This window comes from Ursus arctos, unplaced genomic scaffold, assembly GCF_023065955.2.
Source record: "Ursus arctos isolate Adak ecotype North America unplaced genomic scaffold, UrsArc2.0 scaffold_28, whole genome shotgun sequence".
In the NCBI taxonomy this organism is placed as follows: Eukaryota; Metazoa; Chordata; class Mammalia; order Carnivora; family Ursidae; genus Ursus; species Ursus arctos.
In genome coordinates, this window is record NW_026622963.1 from 35,768,680 (window position 1) to 35,781,295 (window position 12,616).

General features: G+C 41.6%; 1 protein-coding gene and 1 non-coding gene across 2 annotated transcripts in view; both read left to right on the forward strand.

The window, feature by feature from the left end:
- ADAMTSL3 (ADAMTS like 3) overlaps nt 1–12,616 on the forward strand; it is a 331,832-nt gene that overhangs the window by 53,098 nt on the left and 266,118 nt on the right. The gene's annotated exons all lie outside the window — the stretch shown is intronic.
- On the forward strand, nt 4,106–4,211 carry LOC113263811 (U6 spliceosomal RNA). The gene has a single exon (XR_003319402.1). It is a non-coding gene; the product is annotated as a U6 spliceosomal RNA (small nuclear RNA).

Below are 12,616 nucleotides of genomic sequence, written 5' to 3' on the forward strand. Positions count from 1 at the left end.
TCTGGCCTGTGTGTATAATGTTTTTAAGCAGCACGCCATTTGAGCTTGAATAGCTCATTCCTTTGTTAGTGAGTAATCTTGGTCGAATGTAGTTATGGTCCTTAAATATTCCACAGATTTAGCGATCTAATGAGAAAGCAAGCTCATGGTCTGTTAGGAGAAGACAAGAATACGTTAATTGGAATAACGTGGAGTCTGTTCTCAGTTTCGGCACAGAGCAAATACATGACCGTAGTACATGCAGCAGGACGTGCTGTTCCAACTGGCCTTGGCACACGCCAACTCTGAATTTCATTATCATTGAGCTTTTTGCAAATCAGCCATTTCTCAAGCATAAAAGAATAGGGTCTGTTATTGCAGACTCAGTATCCAGCTATTGAACTATGCAGACGCTTTCCTAACGCTGTCTTCCTGCACTCCTTTTTGGGGGGTTCTGTGTGATTTTTTAAAATCACTTGCACCAGGTGAGTTGAATGGTGCGTACGGAGTGGTGAAGGTCAGCAGTCCCAGATGCGGCTTCCCCTACAAGTCACGAGCGCCGAGAGCTCAGTCCCATCCCCACGAAGCCCTTGCTGCCTGTGCTCAGACACCCCTTCTGTCTGAGCTCAGGCCAGTCCCTGCTCAGAGATGCTCCGTCTTCAAGCACGTTGACACGAGGTCACGTCAAGCAGCCCTGCCGTGTCATCCTCACTCCTTAGACGAGGGCAAGTGCGCTCCCCTCTCGGTCTCTCTGCGCCTCTTCGGAACGTGTGTTCCGCTGTGGTGTACCAAAGGGAGTGGTCTCGTGAGCGTCTGCCATCTTGGGGAAGAGCACGGCTCAGGACAGGGAGCGGGACTTGCAGCCTTGCCACGAGGGTGGGGAGTCATGGCGGGTGGACGCTGGACGGAGCCACGTCGTGCCTTTCTTTTGTCAAGGAGAACTAACAGGTTGAGAGAGTCACAAAACAAAGGTGAGTTGATTTGCTGGCCCCGGGAGAGCGAGCCATGGCAGGCAGGAAGAGACATCGCTGATCCTCTCCAAGCTGGAATTGGAAGGGCTGGGTGTAGAGGCAATAATGGAATTTATTCCCGATCATGAGGGATTTCAAGCATTATGTTTTGATTGGCTTATTTGGAGTTTGGAAACGTTTCCTTTTGTTGGGCCAACATCACAAAAGCGCAGGCATGGCTTGCAAAGAGGCTCCTGACGGACGAAGGCTCTGGGCGGCTCGGGTCATTCTGTGGATACTTTTGTCTGCTCCCACGTGGAGGTTTATCTCTCCAGACCCTATTTTCTTGGATCTGGACTTGGGGGAGCCGAGGCATCCTCGAGGGTTCGGATGGTGGGAAAATGGTGCTGCTGTGTGGATGCCTGGGGCCAGGTGGAGACATATCTTGAAACGGTCTGTTGTGTTATTTTCTATGTTGAGTTATCTTTTATAATCCTGTTAATATGAGTCTTATGTAAGATTTGTAGGGTGGCCAACCGTCCTGGTTTTCTCAGGGCTGAGATGGTCCAGGCAAACTGGGACGGTTGGTCATCCAACATTCCAGCCTGGACTTTACTGTCCACTCTTGGGCTGCGGAAACTAAAGGGGATCGATCGGTAGCTCTGAGGTGGGGTGCTGCTGGCTACCATGCTTGGTAGGACATTCTGAGGGCAAGTGGGGGGCGTGTATGTAGCTGTTGAGGGTGCCCCACTTGGATGTCCTCTGAGCACTGCCTTCCAATGGATTTCCAAGTCTGGTTTTATTAATGACACGTTCACGTGTCCTTTCACATGGCTCTTCCTGCACAAACTGTCCCGGATCTTGGAACATCGCCCTCTGCTTCTTACACCCCCTGCCCCTCCCCTGTCATTTCTGCTGAGCCCTGTTTATCTTCCAGCTCAATGATTACTTCGTCAGGGAAGACCCCTGGTGTCATCCTTACCTTCACTTCTCACCCAGGTGAGACTCCGCCTGCTTGTTCGCTGGCTTCCTTCCTTTAGCTTCTGGAGAATTATTTTCTTATATCACCTCCTCCCTCCTGAGCAGACCATGACCTTCCTGGGTGGTGGGGGAGGGGGTGAGGAGAGAAGGTGAGTGTGGTCCGAGAGGGCTCTTGGTCAATTTGAATTTCTAGTGCTAGTCCTGGTGACTTATTTCTCCAAACAGCAAAGCCTGTGGGGCTGCTGCATCATGAGCTGTTCCAGGGAAACACGGTCCAGGATCTGAGGTTTGGAGCACTTTCTGCTGAGCCTCACGTCCCCGGGGTCAGCAGTGATGGTCACGGACAGTGACTGATGGCCTTTTAATATTGCCTCTTCCCAGAAACTGTTTCAATTTCTTCATCATTCTGCACATGCACAATTGTTTTGGACAGGTTTCCACTTTTGAAAGTTAATAAAATGTAGCTGCTTACATGAATAGATATGAGTTATGTAGAAATTAATAAACGTAACCTAACATACACCTCCCTTCCTGGAGCTGGGTTGAGCTGATTAAGTACCCTCTCCATCAGTCTTCCCCCACCCCCTCGGAAGTTCTCCCACTGATTCTCTGTCCTCTGCTCCCAGCACAGTGGTTATTTCCTCCCCTGACTCTCCCTGCAGGCTCTGAGCCCCTTAGGGGCAGGGACTGTGTCTTTTCATCGTCATACTCTCAGAGCTGACTCACAGCCTGACACATAGTAGATGCACAGTGAACACCGGCTTGTTGAAAGTTACACCCCTTGTCAGAAACCTTAAGTGGGTCCTGTTTGTTCCCTCCTCTGAGATAGCTCAACCCCTGAACAGCATTCATATCCCCACCTAGCTTGGCCTGTCTACCTGGCTTCTCTTATCCCCCGTTTCTTTTCATGTGCCCAGCATGCTGATCAAACTGGACTTCCTGCCCTTCCCAGCCTTTGCCCGTGCCAGCCCCTTGGCATGCTGAGCTCTCCACTGAACGTCTGTGATGCCTGCAATGCCCCGCTTTGGTAGCTTCTCCTCCATCCACCTCCAGGTGGCTCTCAGGGAGGTCATCAGCCTTAAGGCGGTTACTTCCTGCTCTTTGGGGAAGAGTAGCTCATCCTTGCTCGTGGCCCCAAGGCTTCATCCGGGTTTGTAATTATTTACATGGATGTCTTATCTCTTCTGCTGGAGTGAGAGCGATTATGGAGCAGGCCTGTGTGACTTTCTGTCTCCCATGGACACAGAGTGGATAGTAGGTCTCTTTCTGGGAGTGACAAGACTTGACGAAATTCTAATGATACCTTCATTTCTGAGTTTTCCTTAAGGAATAAAATAAATTCTTCAAAAATGTTAAGTATTCTTGGTCACAACAATGAGTCTATCCTGATTTCTTTTCTTGTGTGTATGTGTGTTCATTTCTGTTTTTTACTCTCTACTTGAAACCGAGGAAAGAATTTCTTTCTTCTAAACACTGTTAGTCCAGAACTTGGGATGGAGAGTCAGATTGTTTCCGGCTGCCTTGCTTCTAATTCCCCATTCTTTCCACATGGCAGACCACCAAGGACAGTACTCCTAGCCCACTTGCTGATGCCTTCTCTTGAGCCCTTCCCTCTGGTGGTTTAATGCTGAGAGGTTTTTAATTCTGCGGAGTTCAAAGTGGTTGAGCAAACTTCCCTTTCTGATTAGGAAAAGTCAAGAATTTTTGACTCAAAACCTTTCCTTCATATTAGGTTTACGTTACACAAAGTATATACCTATCGAATAGAGCAGCTATTAAATGTATGTTATATATGGGCATGAAGTACAGCTATACTCCATTTAAAAACCTAATCGTGAACACACCGTTCCCTCAGAAGACAAGATGCCTCGAGCTGAGGCCGTGGTGTTTAACATCTGTGTTGGTAGCTGCAGGTCTAGTTATGCATTCAGCCTCTGATTCAGTTGTTGCCTCAGCAAATATCGACTGACTCTATGTTGTGTGCCAGGCATGGCGCTGGGTGTGGGGTGTGAGAATGTGAAATAGGATTGTCTCCAAGGCATCTCCTGCAACTCCAGTCTTGAAAACTAGAGAAGAAGGGGCTTTTTCTTTTTCCGATAACACGACGATTATAGCTGTCCTTTATTAAGTAACCTCCATGTATGGGCATGTGGCATGTGCATTATAATTACGGTTACTTCTCAAAACAATCCTCTGTGTTCGCTTCCGGAGCACATATACTAAAATTCACAATACAGAGAGTATTAGCATGGCCCCTGTACTATCGGAGATGAAATTTGTGAAGAGTTGAAAAAAAAAAAAAAACCCAAAACCAAAGAGCTAATACATAGGAAGGGAGAGAATAAGGGATAGCAGGGAAGGATGGAAACCAAATTTCTTCCTATACATCTGTCTTATACATTTGACTCTGCAACCCTGCAAATATTTTACAAAATCATAGGATGAAATTAGATTTAAAAAGTATAATCTCCAAACATCGAAAATAAAGTAACAAAACTAAAAAAATCTGTGTTTTCATTTGCTAGCATTAACCACACAGAGAGAAGAATCATTCCAAAGGACTTTACCATGTATTAGTTTGACTATGTGGGTATATCCAAGGACAAAAGAACTAAAAATAAAATCATAACATGTCCTACAGTAATCTTACTGTAGGGGGCAGCACTCCTCATGCTGCCTGAGACTGCTCTGTGGGCAGTGTGGGGTAAAGCAGGTGAACAGTACAAAGGTGATCATTTTTTTTTTTTTTTTTTAATTTCTGGTTTTCTTGAGAACCCAGATTCTTAGTGTGGGAGAAACGAGAGATGTAAAAGAGAAATGAAAAACCTGATAGTCCTAAAGTTGAACTGAAAGTATCTGTAAGAACCCCTGAGGTATTTTATTTTAAACAAAAGTAAAATAGTACGTATTTTCTAGCTCCACCCACTGAAAAGTCCCCCAAAACAGTGACCAAAGGACCAATTTACCAGCAACGGCACCCCTAGTGCCCAGATTATGGTCTCTAAATATCATTTACCTCTTAGAAGGAACTAGGACTCATGGGAAAATGGCACAGGAGTAGAAATAGGCACAATTACACTGGAACATCATATAATTAACTCTGGTTATCAGGATTACTAGAACCTCATCACAAGGGCTCAGGGGACAACTTGCAGAGACTCTGAGGAGCATAAAAAGGGGACAATCTGGGCATTGCAAAGAATAAAAACTACAAAGGATTTAAATATATCAACTATGTTTAAATCCCTAAATTAATAATGGTACTAAAATGTATTCATCAATGTTGGTGAGTGCTAAGGAATGAACTCATGATATTGAAAAAAATAAGGGAAAAAACTCCAAATATTTATCCTGCCTTCTCTGTATGAATTGTACCTCGTGTGACCAAATGGTAAATGAGGAAAATTTGTGTTTGCAGAAATACTCCAGCTAATAAGGAAAGGCTGATAGAATGAGAATATCATCATTTTGCAACCCCAGTGAACTGACGGTTCTAGGCATAGAACATCAGCAACTGCTAATAATATCCCAAAAAGAGAGACAGCTAAACATTACGTGTCTCTTGATGGAGAACACAGTACCATCTATGAAGTACTCTTGCCCTCCGTGTGCCCTCCCTAGCCCCCTCCCAAATCAAGGCTCCAGATCCTACCACCTATTTACAAGGAATACAGGGTTCAGAGAAATGTGTTAAATTAAGTCATGGTTCTGCAACCACCAAGATCCAGACAGTGGGAAACTTTATAGGACAAACAAGCCAGTTTCTTCAACAAATAAATTGTAAAGGAAAAAAAAAAAGAAAGAAAGAAAGGACTAGCTGGGGAACCAAAACAATTAAATGAGATTTGAAAGACATATCAAACATTTGCAATATGTGGATTTTATTTGGATCTTCATTTAAGCTAACTAATTAACCTGAATTATAATACCATTGATGACATAAGAAAATTAGAAAATTTATATTTTATTGTCAGTTGCTAATTTTTAAGCTGGGAAAGCAGTAATGGGATTGCGTTAAAAAGGGTATCTTTTACAGTTGCACATGAAAATAGTTACTGATGGAATGACATGAAGTTTTGCATTTGCTACGAAATAATGGGGGAGCATAGTGGGTAGTGGGTGGGTCACGATTGGCCTTGGGTTGTTGATGGTGGGGCTGAGTGAGTGACACTGGGGGTTCGTTATACCATTCTGTCTGTATTTACATTTGAAAATTTCCGTAATAAAAAGTAAAAAAAAATTAAAGATTACAGAACAAACAACGAGAAAACAAACCCCAACGTTCCTGTGAGGTGGTGTCATTCCATTATTAGTAAGAAGCTGAGCTCTGGAAGAGGGAATGACCTCACCAAACCCAGGTCACTCTCAAGGGAAAACATGTTCACTTTTTACTACACTAGCTTGCATACCTAAAATTAAATAATGCAATTTAAAAAATCTCAAATTCTCAAGAGAAAAAAAATAGCAGAAGAACATTTTACAATTAGATGCTTCTTCTATAGACATTTCTTAAATGGGCCCTGACCTCTTTGTCACGCTGAAATATGATAGAAACTTGTTTTCAACTTAGTCCCAAATTATAAGTATAGTAAATTAAAGTTTTATTGATTAGTATTCCATCGGGCCTTGTAAAAGCATCGCATGATGTTTCACACATCCTGATGCCAGAACGTTTGAGAAGTATTGATTTAGAGGTTGGTGACAAAAGGTATTTTGGATTGTCAGCATTGACAAAGGTTAAAATGCGTCAGTGAACATTACATTCTGAATAGCTACGTTAAGCACTAAAATATTTTAATGACAGAAAATATGCCCTGCTATTGGCAGTGAAACTATGTTACCATTAGCATATTTTACAAGTTGAGTCTATTTTGTGTTCTAACTTGAAGCAGCTTAATTCCCTGTCCCATTACAGGATAATGCTCTTATAAAGTACGTGTCCCAAATTCAGCCCATTTTAAGACATGGATTTATAATGCCGTGAACTTAGTGTAAACCTTTAGCTAAAACGTTTTGAAAGCGTATTTTTTTCTCAGTTTTCAGCCTTAAAATATTCCACTTGTATTTTTTTAAGTTAAAAAAATCGCCATGAAACTTGCCAAATGGTACTGTATAATATTAGAGTAAGAGCCTAAAAACTAAATGCAGAAAACCTTTGTTTTTTCCTAGGTTCAGATGAGTATGGGAAATCTTTTTTTCTGTACAGTTCAGTTAGCAATTTTTATACTTTTATTTTTTAGTGTTTTAATTTATTTAGATGCAGCGTATACACTCTTTAATTCAGCAAAGTGGACCAGACCTGGGATTGGAACAGTTTGGCGTAGCCGTGGGCGGTTGCCTTGACGTTCAGCTTGGTCTGCCATGTGTGATCTGTGGTTGTGCTCTACACCTATTGGGCCAACTCTTGCCACACACCATAGGAAATCTCGTTTCAAACAACCAGAGTTCATCGGATCAGCAGTACACACCTGGTGGGCCTTCTCGTTCATGAGCATTTAGTGGGGTTGGACCCAACTGTCACGTTGTCCACATGCACACACTGACGATGCGGACTCCCTTCATAAAGGATTTCGATGAATAAGGTCCCTTTCCCCAAGGGTGTCTGAGAGATCCCCGACCTCAACCCCCAGTTCAGCTGCTCAGTTATTATCCAATTCCAGATAGATTAGCCTCCTAAAGAAGTATGAGCAAGGGATGTGAGAGACCCTGCAAAAGCTTCTACGGTCTGAGAGAAGGGGCCTCCATTCTCAAAACACTCTTAGGTGTTAGCCTTCCTGCAGAATAGATTTACAACAAGAAACCTAAGAAACCCAGGACCCTACTTGTTTTTTTAGAAGACAGCGCCCCTGTGAAACTAGCTTAGACGCTCAGGGGGCAGGGTGGCCTGAGGTGAGCAAAGGCTGACAAAGGAACGGCCTCGTTTCAAATGAAATCAAGATGCGGGAGGGGTCAAGCATTCTGGATTCAGCAGGAGATCGAATTAGAGAAAACAAATATCAGAGGTCCGATCACACAGGGAAAGGACAGGGAGATAAATTTGATGAGAAGGAGATTGTAGCTATGTTGTATAGATATCAGAGGGCCAACCTACGTACCCAAAACAGGGAGGAGAGAGACAGAAGGGGAGAGGAAATTAAATGTGGTAAGACATCTTCAATTTACCGAAAGCTTGTGCAAAAAAAAATCCCAAATGATCACTAAGGATGTTGACTGTAAGATGCATCACATTCTGGTTTCAAAAATTGAAAAAAAAAAAAAGAGAAATGGTGTTTCAGAATTTAGGAAATGCAGAAATAGAAAAAATTTAGATACAGAGGTTAATACAGGCCACGTTCTCTAAGTGATACAAATTAAGCATTAGGGAGGATGTTTCACGCTAAAAACTGTAAACATTTAGAAATGCTAAAATATTCTCCTATAGAAATTATTGATCAAAGATAGAAATGAAAAATATAATTACATAGTCTGTAGGAAATAAAAAAAATTAGACTATCTCCAAAGTTATAGTGTAACTACAATCTCTGTTGAGAAGTGAACAGATTGCCTCAAATACTTTCAGTAAATGTAGGCACTTAATAGATTCAACAAGTGGTATTGGAACAATTGGTTAACTATTTAGAGAAAGTTAATTTAAACCTTTACCATATGCCAAAATAAATTCCAGATGGATTGAAGAGTTAAATAAAAATTAAACCATAAAAATATAAAAAGGTCATAAAAGTCAACGTTTCTCAAATTTCTCAAAATTACAATAAGAAACTTACAAAGAATGGAAAATGAAGTGTATCGATGGGTTAGACTACTTAGAAGGCGTAAAACGGATATTTGTCGAAAAACATTCAAATGAAAAATTAAAGAAAAGCCACACATACTAGAACTTGTGTTAAAATGCTCACTATCTAAAATAAAGACTTTTCAGATAGGCAAGAAAAATTAAAGAGAGTAGATGAATCTTTTAAAGGAAAATAATTTATTCCTTCATTAGGAAAGCAAGTGGTTAGCAATTCTATGGAGAAATCCAACTTATCCTAGATAAAATGTAAAATTCAAACAATGACCAAATAGCATTTTTACCCCTAGCTTTACTTTAAAGAAAAGAAAGAATGAAAACCCAGTGGTGGTGCTTGTGGTGGGAGAGATTAGGTGCACATCATGGTCCTGAATAATTTTAAGTAAAGAGCTTTTGATAAGCAGTTTTGCAACATGTATTAAGAGCCTCAAAAATATCTTTACTTTTTGATCCAGCAAAATGCCTTTCTTGTGACTTTCTAAAGGGAATAGTCTAAGTAAAACAAAATGTCTTATGCAAAATATACATTAATCTCATCATTATTTATAATATATGAAAACCAGAAACAGTCCGAATCTTAAACTATAAAGAAATGGTTGAGTAAATTATGGGATTTCTAAGATGGAATATCACAATTTTTTTTATATTTACACGTTTGAAATAACATGGGGTATGTTAATATTATATCCATAAGTTAAAAGATCGGGTCATAAAATCATAGAAGTCTCTGATTTTACTCGTATGTGGACAGAAAGTAAACATCAAGAAACACCTCAAAATGTTAACAGTGGTTGTCTTTGGACTGTGGAATTATGAATGCTTTTCATTTTCTTTTAAATGTATTTCTCAGGTTTTCTACAAGCGTGGATATAATACATTGACCATGGAAACATGATAAACATGATAAATACTCTCAGTAGTGAGTAAGGAACGCTCAGGAGAAGTGACCAACCCCCACGAAGGTTGGGGGAAATTTTAATAAATAGAAAGGATGGTGGAGTGGACATCCAGGACTAAACACTTATTTCATTTCATTCCATTCCATTTTATTTTATTTTATTTTATTTTATTTTATTTTATTTTATTTTATTTTAGATTTATTTATTTATTTGAGAGAGAGAGCACGAGCAAGCATGGTGGGGAGGGGCAGAGGGAGAGAGAGAATCCACAAGCAGACTCTGTGCTGAGCCCGGAGCCCATGCGGATCTTGATCTCACGATCAAGATCACGAACTGAGCTGAAACCAAGAGTCAGCTGCTTAACTGACTGAGCCACCCAGGTGCCCTAAACACTTATTTTAATAGTGCCCACCTTTTCCTATGTCTGGTGGTGATTCCCCTTCTTGTTTTTCTTTAAAGAACTTCAGCGAGAGATGAAAGAGCTTACCTTTCCGTTTTTCTTTTATAGAGAAACTCTGTTTTCTTGGGGGAAACTCTTTCTTCCCTTTTTCAGAGCAGCTAAGTCCACAGGATTCATCCTTGGGCGATGCAAGTGCTTAGGGCAGTTACAGTGTACTACACAAACCCACACACGTCCATTCCCTCCTTCTGACATTTGGGTGAAATGATATTGTAAGGTCAATGTGAATATCCATCTCTCAATAATGCAAAACTGTTTGGTCAAGGGTTGATTTGAAATCATAACTTGCTTTACTCCTTAAAGTTGCTGATATAAAATCATTTAATGAAATATTTTGTGCTTAAGAAAGGTCTAAAGAACTGAGGTTAGATGTGTTTGACCTGAGCAGAGAACCCTCTAGAAATGGTCCCTTGCAGTAACACTCAAACCTGAGACCCGAACCCTACTTGGAGAAATATTGCATTGAAAGTAAAACCCAGTTGCTTCAGGTGATCAATGAACTCGGACACAACCAGCAGCACACAACCAGCAGCACAGTCCAGAAGGGAACAGGGACATGACTTCGCTATAAGGTGTCCCCACCCTCAGATGAACTACAGTATGCCTAGATGAATTTTTTGGATTATTTCTGAAATGGAAACTCAGCATTAAAAATTCACTGGGAATAAATATCTCTGTGCAGAGATCTCTATTTGATAAAGACCACCCAAGACTGTGGTTTTTGCTTTAGTCTCCGAGGGACAGAATTGTCACCGAGTGGAGTGGTACCTGACCTGAAAGTCCTAACTTCTTTATTTAAGACATGGGTAATGTCTAAAAACCATAATTAAAAATCTAATGTTTACAAATGATATGGAGGAGTGCGTGGATGGCTCGGTCATACGACTGAGCAAAGGCTCAGCTGCTGGGCTCCTAGGATCAAGTGTCCTGAATTGGGCTCCTTGCTCAGTGGGGAGTCTGCTTCTCCCTTTCCCTCTCCCTCTCTCTCTCTCAAATGAATAAATAAAATCTTTGAAAAAAACAAGAATGACATGGAACTTTATAGAAGGTGCTGGGTCGCTTATGAGTACTGATTGCCCAGAGGAGGTGCTAGTGGGCAAGACCAGTAGCCTTGGCCACCTGCGACATGCCAAAACAAGGGATTTTTATAGGCGGGGGCTCCAGGAATAAAGCCAGCAGGGTTGAATCTGAAATGAGTTCCAAAGCCTGGAATGGTGAACCAAGACAGACTGAGACCGGAGGATCCGCTATGGGGTGGTACCCAGGTCACTCCCTGTGGCAAGGAAGAAGGAAGGGAGAAAGGGCAGTCAGAAGCCGGCTTGGAGACAGGGGTCAAAGAAACCACAGCACGATTTCACAGCAAAGCAAAACCAGCCACAGGAGCTCAGAAGCCTGGTGGGTGGGAATGCTGAAAAACACAACAAACTCACCCATTGCTTTTACAATAATGGGTGTTCCCAGAAATGATCCCAAACACCAAAGAAGGTGTTACGTTATTGTCTAGGTCCCCTGTCTGAAGGCTGATGCTTTCCATTTAAAAAGAGTTAAACTAAAAATGGTGTTTGGGAGGAGCCCCCTTTATTACTTGAAAAATAACTTATTTCCCTAATGGTGGCAGATAAATGATTCATCACTGTATTTTATCTAACAGATGCTTCCTTTGTCAGATCAAAACATACATGAGTATAACTGGGATTTAAAGGAACAGGTTGGGATCGATGGGATTCCTTAAAGATGGATTTTCCCAGAAAATTCTATCATGGTTTGAATAATAATGGGCACTAATATATAACAGGGGTATTGCTTCTGCATTTATCGATGAATTTGGATCACAAGACATACTCTCAGACTATATTAGAAGTTGTATAGACAACGTTCAGCTCTGTTTCAACCAGTGGATTTCGTTCCATAAAACCACCATTTGTATTCCACTGACGTTAACGGAATTTATTGAATTTTCCTTGTTTGTGCTAGATTGTCCTTCTACGTCTCATATAGGGTTGAATTTTCATCGGGACATCACACATGCCAGTTTATCTTGCTTTGTGTGTGTGTGTGGGGGGGGGGAGTATGTTTCTTTACCTGTGGAGACGGTGTCACTGGATACGATTCCTGTCAGGCTGCAGTGAGCACAGGTAATGGATATTGTCGTCAATGACATTTGGTTCATTAGAATCTGTCAAAAGGGGCTGGATAAATTATGGCCCTTGGAAAGAGCACAATACTGCATTGTATCGGGAAGCACACTGGTAAAGAATTCCTGGGCTGGCATTTATTACAACCTGCCACATCATTCCATTTTCTGCGTTTCATTAAATTGACCGTCTGGGTGTAATCACAAGAGTGAAGTGGGAAATGTCTCCTTACACCCTCCTACACAAAAATGACCTGAATCTTTCATTTAGTCAAGCAAGGTGAGCACCTACTATACGCCAGCTCTCCGAGTTGGGGGGTGGGGAATGAGTAACAAGACAGTTCTGTTTCCAACTGGCCCGCAGTCCAGCAGGGACAATGAGTGAACAAAGTGAATTCTAATATGACGCTATGGCAGAGGGGA